The sequence below is a fragment of the Aotus nancymaae genome, unplaced genomic scaffold (assembly GCF_030222135.1).
Source record: "Aotus nancymaae isolate 86718 unplaced genomic scaffold, 86718_ANA_hifiasm-v0.15.2.pri h1tg000041l, whole genome shotgun sequence".
In the NCBI taxonomy this organism is placed as follows: domain Eukaryota; kingdom Metazoa; phylum Chordata; class Mammalia; order Primates; family Aotidae; genus Aotus; species Aotus nancymaae.
In genome coordinates, this window is record NW_026988455.1 from 39825656 (window position 1) to 39840541 (window position 14886).

The window sequence follows — 14886 nt, forward strand, 5'->3', positions numbered from 1 at the left end:
ATCGCTTAGTTCTAACTTTGTTCAATGCTCTTTTAAAAATGCAAAGCCTCAGAGCAAAACCAGAGAAAAACTCTTTTCACAACATTCAAAACTATTTAAGATTAGCTTCATTTATATTTCCATGACCTGTAATGATTCTTGTGAGCTGGGTCCACTTTTGGTTTCTTGTTTCCTAACTATATATACTTTGTGATGCGTAACTAAAGAGAATACTTTAGGAAGTAAGGATTTCTGTGACTCACTGAACCTCCTTTTACTAAGATTTGATGGTAATTGTTAAGCAGTGTAACTAGAAACCTTTATGTGACTATTCCCTGGCAGCTGTTTTGGGTCCTTCTGTTCTGAACTCACACCATCTCTCTGTGCCTGGATATGTGGTTCCTGCTGCAGGACCCTTATTCAGTCCTAGTTCCTGTTGACAAGTTCCTGAAAGGACATCTTTCAATTTTATGTCTTCTTTTGTTAGTGTTAGGAATGTCCATGTAATGATGAAATTGCCTTCTGTTTTCATTGCAGTGACTTGTGGTTTTGAGGATTTTTTGGTTGGTTGGTTTCTCCTTTGGTATATTAGAGGGGTAATATGATCTTTGGATGCAACAAAACTCTTCTGTTTGATCAAAACAAAATAAAAATTCATCTTCTATTATGGCTATCACAGAGATATGGGCCCAAGGAAGCAAGTGAGCAAAAGAGCCAGTTTAATTTACGCCATTACACTTTCTGGGTTACATCATTAATGTTCTTCATGCAACAGACACTTGGTGTATTGCTTAATGTGTTATGGGTAATATATGTGTGAATGTGTAAATGATACATTTAATTCAGTTTGGCAAATCGACATTGAGTATTTAGTATAAAGCATGCCTATGTAAGCTGCCAATAATCCACAACATCAACACAATCCATAAATGGATCCTCCGAGAACTCATATCCATGATGACTCATACTATAGAAGAATCCTGGAAAAGGTATTGATGCCACGTGAGAGTACACAAGGATCCTCCCACCCATATTCTGAGAGAGGAGAGATCAACGCTTTCCTCTTCTGACAATAATTTTACCTCTCCAAGCGTTACACTTTTCGCAGTCAGGACAGAGAATGAACAAAATCTAATCAACCTTCTTGTCTCTACTGTGCTATCTTCCCTATTGAGTAACATGATACTTCACGGCTCTCTACCAAAAAGTACTATATAAATATTGTCAGCTAATGCTAAAAAGAAGAGAGTTATGAGTGGCTAGTAAAAAGTTTAAGGGCTGAGACTTCTATGAGGGCAGAGTGAAGTGAAGAAGTAGTGCCTTTCATTTTGCCTCAGTACTCGTTCAACCGCCTAAACTCTCAGCAGTGATAGAATTAAAAAGATATGAGTATAGATGGGAAGAATAAAAGACCATATGGAGGACTGCCTACATCTCTTAGGGCAGTGACATACACTGTAAGCTGTAATCTTACCAGTTCCTGCTTCTGTCATCACCTCACCAAAATTTAATATGCACTCCAAAATCTCATGAAAATAATAGGAATTAGAGTTTTGATTTTCCATCTCAATGTGTGATCAATTCCTAAATTCATTGAGACAATAGAATTGTCATACTTTACTATAACTTGCATTTTGAAACTTGACTATAGTTTCCTTTTCTGGCCCTATAGCATACATTGTTTCTTCAAAATTGGTCAATGTTTTATGTGCAGGATTATGCGCACGCGGACTAACTCATTACTTTTTTTAAAAGTTTTGCTTTGAACCTGAAATGCCTTCCTCCACATCTCTTCAAATCAGGAATGACAGATACTTGATATATATACTGATTATCTGCCTTCCCCGACTATGTTAGACATTACTAATTAATTATTGCATGCATTTTTATTGAGTCTCAGAATTCTCAACACAGCTCCACTCCAGTACCTCAATCAATCACCATTGGCCTAGGAAATTAAAGCATTTTTGCTATCCCTGACTTGGATCATCACAAAAACTATATTTTGAGGTTCATTCATTATATTCTTGTCTAAGTTGTATATCCACTTGCTATTGTTAGGTCTGTGTGAAATAGTGCTTTTCTGACATTGGTTTGATTTTTTTGTGTTTCTTTTAAATATTTTATTCAGACTTTAACCAAATTACTAACCAAATGCATCTCAGTATTAATAACTGTCCATTGATTGATCCTCACTGATTTCAGAATATGTCTTTACCTCTGCCATTGGGATACGAAGAATTAGTCATTTCAATTTTCACTGTGACAACAAGTATGGGCCCTGAAGTCAGGCAGCCTGTATTATCCAGTTTGCTTTAGTTCCCTTATCTGAAAATGTGGATAACTTGAGTATCAATCTCTTAGGGCTGCCATAAGGATCCAATGAGTTAATGCACTCAAATCTCTTAGGACAGTGCTTACCACATTGTATGTGTCCAATATATGTTAGCTACTAGTAGTGCTTGTAATACTGGTCATTATTATTGACTGAGGCTAGATGGGTTTACTCTATTTTATCTGAACATTCTCCATGTGTAAGACATGGTCTCTTATATAATTAACTTTATGTTTGTAACTCAAGCTTCACAATTATATAAGTGGGGGACACATTAAAAATAATGGCATAAATTACGATTGCTCTTTTGCACACTTGCTTCCTCAGGCCCATATCTCTGTGATAGTTCTTTCAAGTGGTCCAAAGTGTCTTCAGGGAGTGTCTTTCCAGGTTTCCCTGCTGTGCTGTCATGTCCGCCTCGTTTTCAGTCTCCCATCAAGTATCACAGTCTTGGTTGTTCCTCTGCTCAGTCCTGTGGGCAAGTTCTATCACTATCCAACAGATCTTTCTGTGGTTATGAAAATTCTTTATATCTACACTGTCTAATATGGTAATTATAAACTCTAAGGCCCTGTTAAGCACAAATATGGCTAGTGTGAATAAGGGCCTGAGTTTTAAATTTTATTGGAATTCTTTTAAATTTAAATAGCCAAATGTTGCTAAGGGTTACTTAACTGCACGGCAGTAGAACTTTAAAGCATCACAGTTATGCCATGCTCTGCATGAATAAGAGACATCCATGTTCCTATTTTGTGATCACTTAGACACTTGGATCCTTAAATAGTCCTGTGTGCATCCTGTGCCTCACAATGGGCTCTTTAAGAAGATCTTCTTCAGTCTCTGCCTGCAGCTTCTTCTCTAGACCACAGATATGACCACATTGGAAGATACAGAGAACAAACTTTAATTATGTTTCTGTGTCCACCCTGCTACCTCCCCTAGATTCAAACTGAGGCCTCTAACCATGTAGCCAAAGTCTAAAAATAAGTAAATCTTACTGTATGAATTTCAACAATTTTAAGTATTGCAAGTAAATCCAATGGCCAATATCCAAACATCAGAAATCTGATAGGTAGGAGATAAAAAGATATCTACTACTCTGACAATCCAACCTAGCGTTCTCTTACTATTTTCTTCTTTTCCATACCCAGTCTAACAAAACAGTCTCCTTTAAATTAGCTCAAGCACATTGACTCTCTCAGGAGCATGTAACAAATTGATAGCTATTACATACATAAAATAACGCATATATCTCACACATGACATAAAAACAAATTAGTATTTACTATGGTCAAAGCTATTAGCATCAAGGAGCAGGCAAATAGAAATTTTCCTATTTCTTCTCCCATTTTAGTTAACTTCATCTCCCTTGTCTACCAACATCCAGGACATTTTTCTAACGTGAAAAGAACTCAGTCCATAAGGCATATCTTTGTCTTTGCACTTCTGATCATACCCAGTGTCTGAAATACTTGAAAATGCACATTGATAACCCTGTGATAACTTTTCTACACCATTCCTTAAGCTTAGTTGCCTTTACACATCTAGGTGTGGCCATATTCTGCCTCTTATTTTGCATCTGATCCACCTTCAAGATTTTAATTTCAGCAACCCTCTTTCCTGAGAAACTGTTATATTTCTGCTTTCCTCACTTTATTTTATGAGATGCTATTTTGGATTATAATTACTTGTATTTATTATTTACCTTCTTTAACATATTGTAAGCATCTTGAGAGGAAAAATCTATCATTTATTTTCTGTTTACCTAAATGCCTTATACATAGAAAGTGGTATTTTAACATATCTGAAATAAATTACCATGTTGGATACTTATGTAAAGATATAGCTTTCTGTATTCTTTGAATACTGTCCTGGGACTGATTTATTTGCATGATCTGTCCCTAAGAAAATATCTTGCTCCTAGTTATTGTAAAATAAAGCTATGCTATTTGATCACACACCTGAGCTTTACCAGTGGTGATATTTGTGAAAACGTTGTTTATTCTCTCAGAACTTCATTTCATATTTTTATGAGGACAGAATATTTCCAGCATTGTTTAAAGGGATAATAATGAAAAGCATCTAGTAAAGAGATACAACTGCTATTCTATTCATTCCTCTCTGGTATATAATGTCCCTTTCCTGAAAGCATTTGTGTAATTAAGTACATTTAATAATATGAGAGATTACTTTTCTCCTAGCATATTGGGAAAGAGTAGAAATCCTTTTATAAATGTGTTTTTGTGAGACTATAAGAAGACAGGCACAGATTTATAAATGCTGGTGCGAGTATAAGTTAGTGTAAACTTTTAAGACATTTGAAAAAGCCATTTGGCAATGAGAGAAAGGAATAGAAAAAAAGAAAGAAAGGGGAAGGTGGAAAAGGAAAATTAGAGGAAAAGAAGAAAGAGAGGGCAAAAAAAGATTGGGAGAAGAGAGGAATACGAAAAATAAAAGAAAAAGTGTTGGACTTAGTAAAGAAAATAGAGAGAGAAAAAAAAGAAAAGTGCAAAACAGACTGAATGCCTTAGATAGGCACAATGCCTGTGGATGGAGAAATGAGTGAGACCTGCGACCCGAGCACCACACCTGTGTCAGTAGTTTCATCCCCATTCCCTAGGCCCCCATGTGCTTCTGGTACGTTCTCTTCCCCAGTCAATCTCGGGCCCTGATCCCCAGGAGAGGAGAATGTGCAGCTGCTCTTCAACAGAGCCTCTGTTCTGGGTTTTGTTTTCCCTGACCAAATTTAATAGCTTTTATATTCTTTTGATGGTTATTTGTGAAATGTAGGATCAATAGAAATTTGATAGCCAACTTAATGAACATCAGAAAACAAAACAGAAATAATGCTTGCTATTTTCTCATTTGAAGCTGCCAAAACATTGAAAAATGGCATATATATCAAACACATGGCAATACAGGGGAGAAACAATAGTATGGGAGCTTTTAAGCCAGTATTTCCATATCATATGGGAATACGTCATCCTCAGTATGGATGGGGGGTTGATTCCAGGACCCTTGAAGGTACCAAAATGCATGGATGCTCAAGTCCCTGACAGAAAATAGTGCAGCACTTGCATATAACCTAGAGACATCCTCCCAAGCACTGCAAATCATCTCTAGATTACCTATAATACCTAACTCAATTTAAATTATATGTATGGAAATAGTTGCTATGGTGTGTTGTTTACAGAATAATGACAAAGAAAATAGTCTATACACGTTCAGTATGGAAACAACCATCTTCTTTTTTCTAAATATTTTTCTTTTTTTTGGAGATAGAGTCTCGCTCTTTCACCCAGGTTAGAATGAATCAGTGTGATCTCAGCTCACTGAAACCTCGGCCTCCCGAGTCCAAGCGATTCTCCTGCCTCAACCTCTCAAGTAGCTGGAACTACAGGCACATATTACCACACCCAGATAATTTTTTATATTTTTAGTAGAGACAGGGTTTCACCATGTTGGCCAGGCTAGTCTCAAACTCCTGACCTCAAGTGACCCACCCGCCTTGACCTCCCAAAATGCTGGGATTACAGGCATGAGCCACTGCACCCTGCCTCTTCTAAATAGTCTCTAACCACAGTTGGTTGAGTACACCAATGTGGAACCCACAGATATGTGCGGTATGGAGGGCTTATTGTATATGCTTTTAAAAAAATAAATTATTTTGTTAAATTGTTAAATTTTACTGTAAAATATTAAAGCAAACAGATATAAATGCATTTATATATGTATACATATATATAATGTATATGTCTATATTTATGTAGAGATCAAAAATTTTAAACATAATTTAGAAACATTAAATAATGTTAATTTAGCAGTGGAATATATATCAAAAATAATATAACTTTTTATTAACTGCTTAGCATTATTATCAACATTTCTAAGTTCTTAGCATTGTGCTATGCAAAACTAAGATGATTGCACATCATCTGAGATTCAAAAGTTTGTTTTAAAAAATTAAGTATATATGAAAAGACATGGGAATAAAGAAATTAAAAACAAAAGAAATAGGGCAAAATTCTGGGAACAATACTTACAAAATTCACAAGTTAAGTTTACGTTAATATTTTTAAGCATGCAAATACAAGGAGAACTCATAGAACTCCTCCAATCTAAGCAATATTGATCAAACACACCAGCTTTATATAGTATTCTAGAGGCAGTCAGGTAAGCATGTTTATACCAATGCTTTAGAAAATATGAGCTATGACTCTATTGAGTCATGAAATCAATTTAATATATTAGAAGCATTTTTAATGGAAGAGAAGATAACAAAAAATAGAAAAAAGAAAAGATAATGTCAATGTATTATTCAAGGTAAGGGTGCTGTTTCAAGAAACTGTCTCAGAAATACACATGTAGGGAGACAGATACGATACGTATTTTTATTGTGGTTAGCTGCCAAATGTTTTGATAGCCTCTGCCTTTTACAATATGAGTGAAAAACAACTTGCATAACACCAAAAAGGGGATGTTCTACTGTGAAAGTGTTGCAAATGGTGACCTTTCTGCTAGTACAAATGACAAAGCACTTCACAAATAATACCCTACAGTCAGAATAATCAATATGAAGTGATGATGTAAGGGGAAAAGGGGGACAGGCAAGAGCAGTGGGGAGTGGTTGGCAGTGATGAAGAGCCACTTCAATCTAACAAAGAAAAAATTTAGCTATTAGATTAGCTGCTGTCCACAACTAGTGGTTTCTTCTCAACTTCCACATCCCATACACTCATTTTTCAAATGTGTGAGTTCTTGGACAATACTGATTTTGACATTTCCCATAATATAGAATGGCTCTAAAATCATTACAATCAACAATCATTACAATCAACTGTGTGAAATGGCTGGAAGATGCTTAAATGCCTTTAGTGCCAGCTTCTCACTCACCGAAGCAGACCTCAGACCATCTCTAGCAGCTGATTAAGCCATTACTTGAGGCATTGTAGCTGGGACTCTGATTTACTAGAAAAAGGGGTAAAAGGAAAAAAGGAAAAAGTTGATGTTTTAATATGAACTAAATGTTTCCCTTCATTTTACTATATTCTGTAACTTTATACCACCAATATTTTGCTTCTAATTATGCTGACAGGATATTTTATGAATTCAACATTCAGGCACAGGCTTCTCAATCTTAAAGGATAACTAGATCTGAGAAAATTTCTCACACGTGTGTATGACTTACACATTTATTGTGGAAATAAGTTATATGTTAATTTGAAAGGAAGTCCAGAGAGACTGTGCCATTTAATGGAAGTAGTCCTAAGATGTGACTCAGTATATCTGGGATTCTCAGCCAGCCACTAAATAACTGTGTAAAATGAACACATTCCTTCACCCTCTGGGTTTAGTTTTCTCATCTGTAAAGTAACAAAATGTTAATGAGGTAAATATATCAGAGATGTCTATGATTCTAAAACTTCTATTTCTAAAACTCTGAAATAAATATAAAAATGCTCACCAAATAATCTACGTCTTCTCTAAATTTCCTAGCTTCCTTTGGATTCAGGTTGAGACTACATGACCAGTTCTATGAGGTATGAGCAGTAAAGAGGCATGTCAGATTTAGGCTTAGATACATAGAATCAAGTTTCATTTAAGACTGCCAGATTTAGCAAACAAAAATACCAGAAAACAGCTATATTTGAATTTTAGATAAACAACAAATATTCTTAGTATAAGCAAGCATGTGCCATGCAATATTTGGGACATACTTATAGTAAAAATTATTCCTGGTTAATCTGAAATTCAAATTTGACTGGGCCTCCTGTTTTTTCTGGTAATCTTACTTTGAATTTTCAAAATCTCTCATTCCTTGCTGCAACTACTCTGCAAGATACTTGTTGAGCTGAAAGCATCACTAATTGTGAGAAGATAGGATTCCTGAAAAGCTGGAAAAAGTTATCAGCCTTGAAGAATCCCCCCAACCATCATCAGAATTTTCGAGGGTAAGACTTTGTTGGGTTAAGCCCTTGCAGTTGTAAGGTGTATGTATTGCTGCAATTTAGCCTAACATCACCCTGACCAAGAGTCTGCCAGTGTTTTACAGTATGTTGGTGAAATGCCATTTGACATAATAAATAGAAATTGTATGAGTTCAAAGACATTTTTTAGTGCTCTACCTAAGTAATGGTGTTCATATTCCCCATCTGGCGTAAACTTGTCTGATAAGAACATGAAAGCAGACAAAGAAAACTTTGAGAAATTTCCTTTTTTATATTCCTTAAATTGAAATATTGAAGTTAGTGAGATAAGGAGCAGTATACCAGATGCAAAATAGCCTAATGCCAATACTAAAGGAGGTTGTTTTTCCCCCAGATAATTTCTGCACCAATAAAAGGATCTGCACTCAAAATAATTCAAGCTATCCCTCCACCTTTCCCTGGGAGTAGGACAATCATAGAATGCACCAGTTTACTAAATGAGAAATTCATATTTTAATCTACCCTGTTCACCTAGAACAGAGTTGGAAAACTTAATACCTTCAAGGAAGAATAGAGGTCATGTAAATGAGTAAAACATTTCAGGAGTTTGAGGCAGAGGAAAAAGTGGGAGGGGCATGCTTGGAACAAAAAGCAGCCATGTGATGCAATTCCAACCAATTGGCCAGTGGGAACGTAAGCCCAGTGTAGCCAGAGAATCCGATTATTCAATGGAAGCCAGAAATCCAAAGGTAATGTATGAAATCAGCTAACTTCATTTGTTGAAAATTGCTTGCTTCTTTGTTTTAGCCCTAGCCATGATTCTACCAACTAGATAAAATATGCCAGTAGGCTGGCAGTTAATCGCAATTTCTTATTAGATTTTAGCTGTTAAAAACTAGAATAATTCCAGGAAAACCACGAGTCAAGAGAAAAAGCAAATAAAAATAAAACTTATTCAAGATACTAACAGGCAAGAGAATCTCTAAAGAAATACCTTTAAGGAGAATTCATAGAAGTAGAAAATTATATTGCATTTCTTCCATAACTGAAAATACTCAATACATTATTTGAGCAGAGTCTACTTACATAATTCTACTTGAAGAATAACTGAGAACATTCATAAGAAAATAAAAACTGATCTTCATGGAAGAAAAAATTAGTCCAGCTTGACCCATAACAGCTCTATATAAAAACAATCAGGATCTGCCATCTTTATCTCTGACTTCTCTGACTCCACTCCAGCCACACTGACCTACTTGCTGTTTCTTAAACATATGAAGCCTACTTTTTTGTATTTGTCTTTACTTCTGCTTGACATTGTCTTCCCGAGTTATCACAGCTGTGAGCATCCTCACTTTACTTCATGCCTTTATCTAAAAGCTCCCTCGTTAGTAGGACCAGCTGTGGCTACAGCATCTAAATTTTCAATTAGATCGTCTCCTTCCACAGACTCAATCCTATTACTTGATCCTTTAGCACTCGATGTTAGAGTCATGTAACATTCTTTTTAGAGTCATAATGACAAGTTTTCTTATCTTTTCTCTCTTATTTCATCTTTTTTCCCTATGAACAAGGGGTACTATTTTCTGGCTGGTATCCCCAATTTATTTTCCAGACCTGCTATGGATTTTTTTTTTTTAATTTTCTGAAGTTCTAACTGCATACTTATTGATTCTAAATGTTCTTTCTCTAAAAATAGCATTCTGTGTTGTTTCAAGAATACAATCTTATTTTTCTGAGGATATTAATTGTAGTGTTTTTTAATGTTTCAGTATTTTCTTTTCTTACTTGCATTTGTGTTTTTTCTGGAAATTCATTTTATCTGTTTGCTTGTTTGACTGTCTATTTGGTCTCAGTCTTTTATGTTAGAGGGCTCCTACAAATACCTGCCTGTACTTAACTGCCTGCTTATGAATAAACTTGAGGTTCTGGAAAGCATAAATTATCTGTTTTCTCGGACTTGATTTGTCACCTTGTGGGCTTCATTGTATGGGATCTGACTGGGCAATTTCATTCTAAGTACCTATTTGTTGGGATGGTCAACTTCCTGCAGAGGAATCTTTCAATTTTCTGTCTGGGAGGTAGAACCCTACCTGCAAGGTCCTGAGTAAGGTCCTGAGTAAGCATGGGCTCTTTTTTGGTTCCATATGAATATTGAAATAGTTTTTTCTAGTTCTTTAAAGAATTTCAATAGTAGTTTAATAGGAATAGCATTGAATCTTGTATTAGTCCATTTTCACAGTGCTGATAAAGACATACCCAGGACTGGGTAATTTATAAAGAAAAAGAGGTTTAATGAACTCACAGTTTCATGTGGTTGGAAGGTCTCATAATCATGGTGGAAGACAAAAGGCACTTCTTACATGACAATGGCAAGCAAAAGGGGTTTGTGGCAGTTGTGAATGGGATGGCGTTTCTGATTTGACTCTTGGCTTGACTGTTGGTGGCATCTAGGAATGTTAGTGATTTTTGCACATTGGCTTTGCTGAAGTTATCAGTTTAAGGAGCTCTGAGACAGAGACTTGGGATTTCTAGATACAGATCATGTTCTCTGCAAACTAGAATAGTTTTGAGGGAATGTGTTCTCTTTCTGGGTCCATAGGGGGCGTAGTTTTAAGGGCAAGAACTTGCTAGCACCATGCCCCCCTCCCATCTCTCTCCATCTGGGAGATTTAACGGTTTATGTTTGAATTTCGTGGGCACGGGAAGAAACTAAGAGTCAATCACCCCAGCGGAAGTTCTGAGGAACTCCTTTAATTGGCCCGGGGTCTTAGAGAAGGTGAACCCCAATATTACATTTTGGCGAGCCAGCCAGGAGAGGGGTACACCAGGAGGGGGTACACCAGAAAGAGGGGTACAGCCAGGAAAGGGGTGCAGTGGGAGAAGACTTGAAAATCGTGAGTAAAACCGGCCCCATTCTGTCCTGTCTCTTTAAGAACACCTGAAGCGCAAACCTGAGCAGCCGCACCTCAGACGCTCGCCCAGCCCCTCTTAAGCAGCACGGCCCAGCCAGAATTAAAAGCACAGTTTTTTTTTTTGTTTTTTTTTTGTTTTTACCTCCGAGCTCTCTCTCTGCTTTTCCTCTCCTTCTCTATCCTTTGGATATCATCTCTGGGACCAAAACCTGTGGGCGCCTGTGGGGTGGAAAGGGTGAGTACCCCCGCTTTCCTGTCCTTGCCGGCAGGGAACAGCCCGGCCCAGGGGGCGGAATCCCGCGTCCCACAGAGGTCAGCCGCAGAAAAACAGCGGGGAGGGGTGAGATACAGCCAGAGCCTGCAGGGGACCAGGGAGCCGCAGCCTGGCGCGTGGTTCTGGCAGGCCTCTGGCATTCTCCAGTCCCAGGTAGCAGTGTGAAAAAGGCTCCCCAGCACGTTGGCCTGCTGGCCGTAGGTCCCTGTGTGGGCAGCAACTCGGGGAGTGGCCCAGGCGCGCACGTAGTTCTGGCGGGGTCAACATGGCGACCGAAAGCCACGGGGGCGGGGAATCTCACAGCCCGCCAAGCAGCGGCTGCAAACACGGCTTTTAAAGTGATGGCTGCAAGCGGCTTTTTTCCTTTTCCCGTACGGCTGAGGGAAAGGAAGCGGCTGCTGGCTGTCAGCCCTGCCCAGCTTTCGGGCGGGCCTCAGCGCCTCAGGGCGCAGCATTGTCATTCAACATATGGCTTAAGAAAGCTTTCTGCCTCTCTTTAGTTAAGTGGTTTGTTTGTGCAGTTGGTTATGGTGTAGGACCTGCAACAGCAAGGTTGCTGGTTCAAGTCTTTGCAGGACTCAGTCTTGATTTGGGGAAATTCAGAAGCTGAAGGTTATGGGACTTTGTTTTTGGTGTATAATTTGTCTTGCTTAGGATTGGCTCTCACTATAGCCGAACTGGTTGCAGGCCCCAATTAGTCAGTGGCAGGTCTCACACCCTTAAGGGCATTTTCCTACAATGGGAAATGGGTTAGGGGAGAGGAGGCCAGGGTCCTGAGGGTATTGTTCCCACCTCAGCCACGCAACTTGCCTTCTTTGAATTGTATGCTCTAATCCAGTACATGGGAGGCCCTCTGATAAAATGGATCACTAATCTTGGGCACATGAAATTTTGGGGTACTGACTGAAAGACGTTTCATTTGAGTACCCATTTTACCTGGGGGACGCCTCAGGTCAAAGCAGCTGTAATTTCTTTAACTGGAGGTGCGGGCATCACTTGTGTTCAATTTCAGATGGATGCCTCTATTCCCAAGCTATCCCTCCCCCAGCAAACCACACCCTGCTATCCCCCCCCAGCCTCCCGCCCCAATATGCCACAGTATGTGATGTTCCCCTCCCTGTGTTCATGTGTTCTCATTGTTCAACACCCACTTAGAGTGAGAACATATGGTGTTTGGTTTTCTGTTCTTGTGTCAGTTTGCTGAGATTGATGGTTTCCAGCTTTAACCATGTCCCTGCAAAGGATATGAACTCATCCTTTTTTATGGCTATGCACTATTCCATGGTGTATATGTGTCACATTTTCTTTATACAGTCTATTTTTTTTTTTTTTTTTTTTTTTTTTGAGACGGAGTTTCGCTCTTGTTACCCAGGCTGGAGTGCAATGGCGCGATCTCGGCTCACCGCAACCTCCGCCTCCTGGGTTCAGGAAATTCTCCTGCCTCAGCCTCCTTATCCAGTCTATTATTGATGGACATTTGGGTTGGTTCCAAGTCTTTGTTACTGTAAACAGTGCCACTATAAACATATGTGTGCATGTGTCTTTATTTATAATCCTTTGGGTACATACCCAGTAATAGAATTGCTGGGTCAAATGGTATTTCTAGTCCTAGATCATTGAGGAATCACCACACTGTCTTCCACAATGGTTGAACTAATTTACACTCTCACCAATAGTGTAAAAGCATTCCTATTTCTCTACACCCCCTCCAGCATCTGTGGTCTCCTGATTTTTTAATGATCGCCATTCTAACTGACATGAGATGGTATCTCAATGTGGTTTTGATTTTCATTTTTCTAAAGACTAGTGATAATGAGCTTTTTTCATATGTTTGTTGTCTGTATAAATGTCTTCTTTTGAGAAGTGTCTGTTCATATCCTTTGCCCACTTTTTGATGGGGCTGTTTGTTTTTTTTTCTTGTAAATTTGTTTAAGTTATTTGCAGATTCTGGATATTAGCCCTTTGTCGGATGGGTAGATTACAAAAATTTTTTCGCATTCTGTTGGTTGCTGATTTACTCTAATAGTTTATTTTGCTATGCAGAAGCTCTTTAGTTTAATTATATTCCATTTGTGTATTTTGGCTTTTGTTGTCATTGCTTTTGGTGTTTTAGTCATGAAGCTATAGTAATGAAAACAGCATGGTACTGGTACCAAAACAGAATTATAGACCAATGGAACAGAAAAGAGGCCTTAGAAGTGATGCCACACATATACAGCTATCTGATCTTTGACAAACCTGACAAAAACAAGCAATGGGGAAAGGATTACCTATTTAATAAATGGTGTTGGGAAAACTGGCTAGCCATATTCAGAAAAATGAAACTGGATCCCTTCCTTACACCTTATACACAAATTAACTCAAGATGGATTAAAAATTTAAACTTAAGTCCTAACACCAGAAAAACCTTAGAAGAAAACCTAGGCAATACCATTCAGGACATAGGCATTGGCAAGGACTTTTTGTTGTATCTCTGCCAGGTTTTGGTATTAGGATGATGCTGGCCTCATAAAATGGGTTAGGAGGAGTATCTCCTCCTCAATTTTTTGGAATAGTTTTAGCAGGACTGGTACCAGCTCTTCTTTGTATATCTGGTAGAATTCAACTGTGAATCTGTCTGATCTTTGACTTCCTTTGGTTGGGAAGCAATTTAGTTTTAGCAGGAATGGTATCAGCTCTTCTTTGTACATCTGGTAGAATTCAGCTGTGAATCTTTCTGGTCTTTGACATATTTTGGTTGACAGGCTATTTCAATACTGATTCAATTTCAGAACTCATTATTGATCTGTTTAGAGAATCACTTTCTTCCTATTCAGTCTTGAGAAGGTATATGTATCCAGGAATTTATTCTATGATTTCTAGTTTATATGCATAGAAATGCTCATAATATTCTCCGATGGTTGATTGTATTTCTGTAGGATAAGCGGTAATATCCCACATGTCATTTCTGATTGTTTATTTGAATCCTCTCTCTTTTCTTCTTTATTAATCTAGCTGAAAGTCTATCTATTTTATTAATATTTTTCAAAAAAAAACCAGCTCCTGGGTTAGTTGAGCTTTTGAATGTTTTTTGTGTCTCAATCTTCAGTTCAGCTGTGATTTTGATTATTTCTTGTCTTCTGCTAGCTTTGGGATTGGTTTGCTCTTGGTTCTCCAGTTCTTTTAGTTGTAATGCTAGGTTTTTAAATTAATATCTTTCTACCTTTTTGATGTGGGCATTTAGTGCTATAAATTTCCCTCTTAACACTGCCTTAGCTGTGTCTCAGAGATTCTAGTGTGTTGTACTTTGCTCTCGTTAGTTTCAAATTACTTCTTGATCTCTGCCTTAATTTCACTATTTACCCAAAGGTCATTAAAGAGCAGGTTATTCAATTTCTATATAATTGTATGGTTTTAAGTGTATTTCTTAGTCTCGATTTCTAATTTCATTGCACTATGGTCTAAGACTTTTTTTAT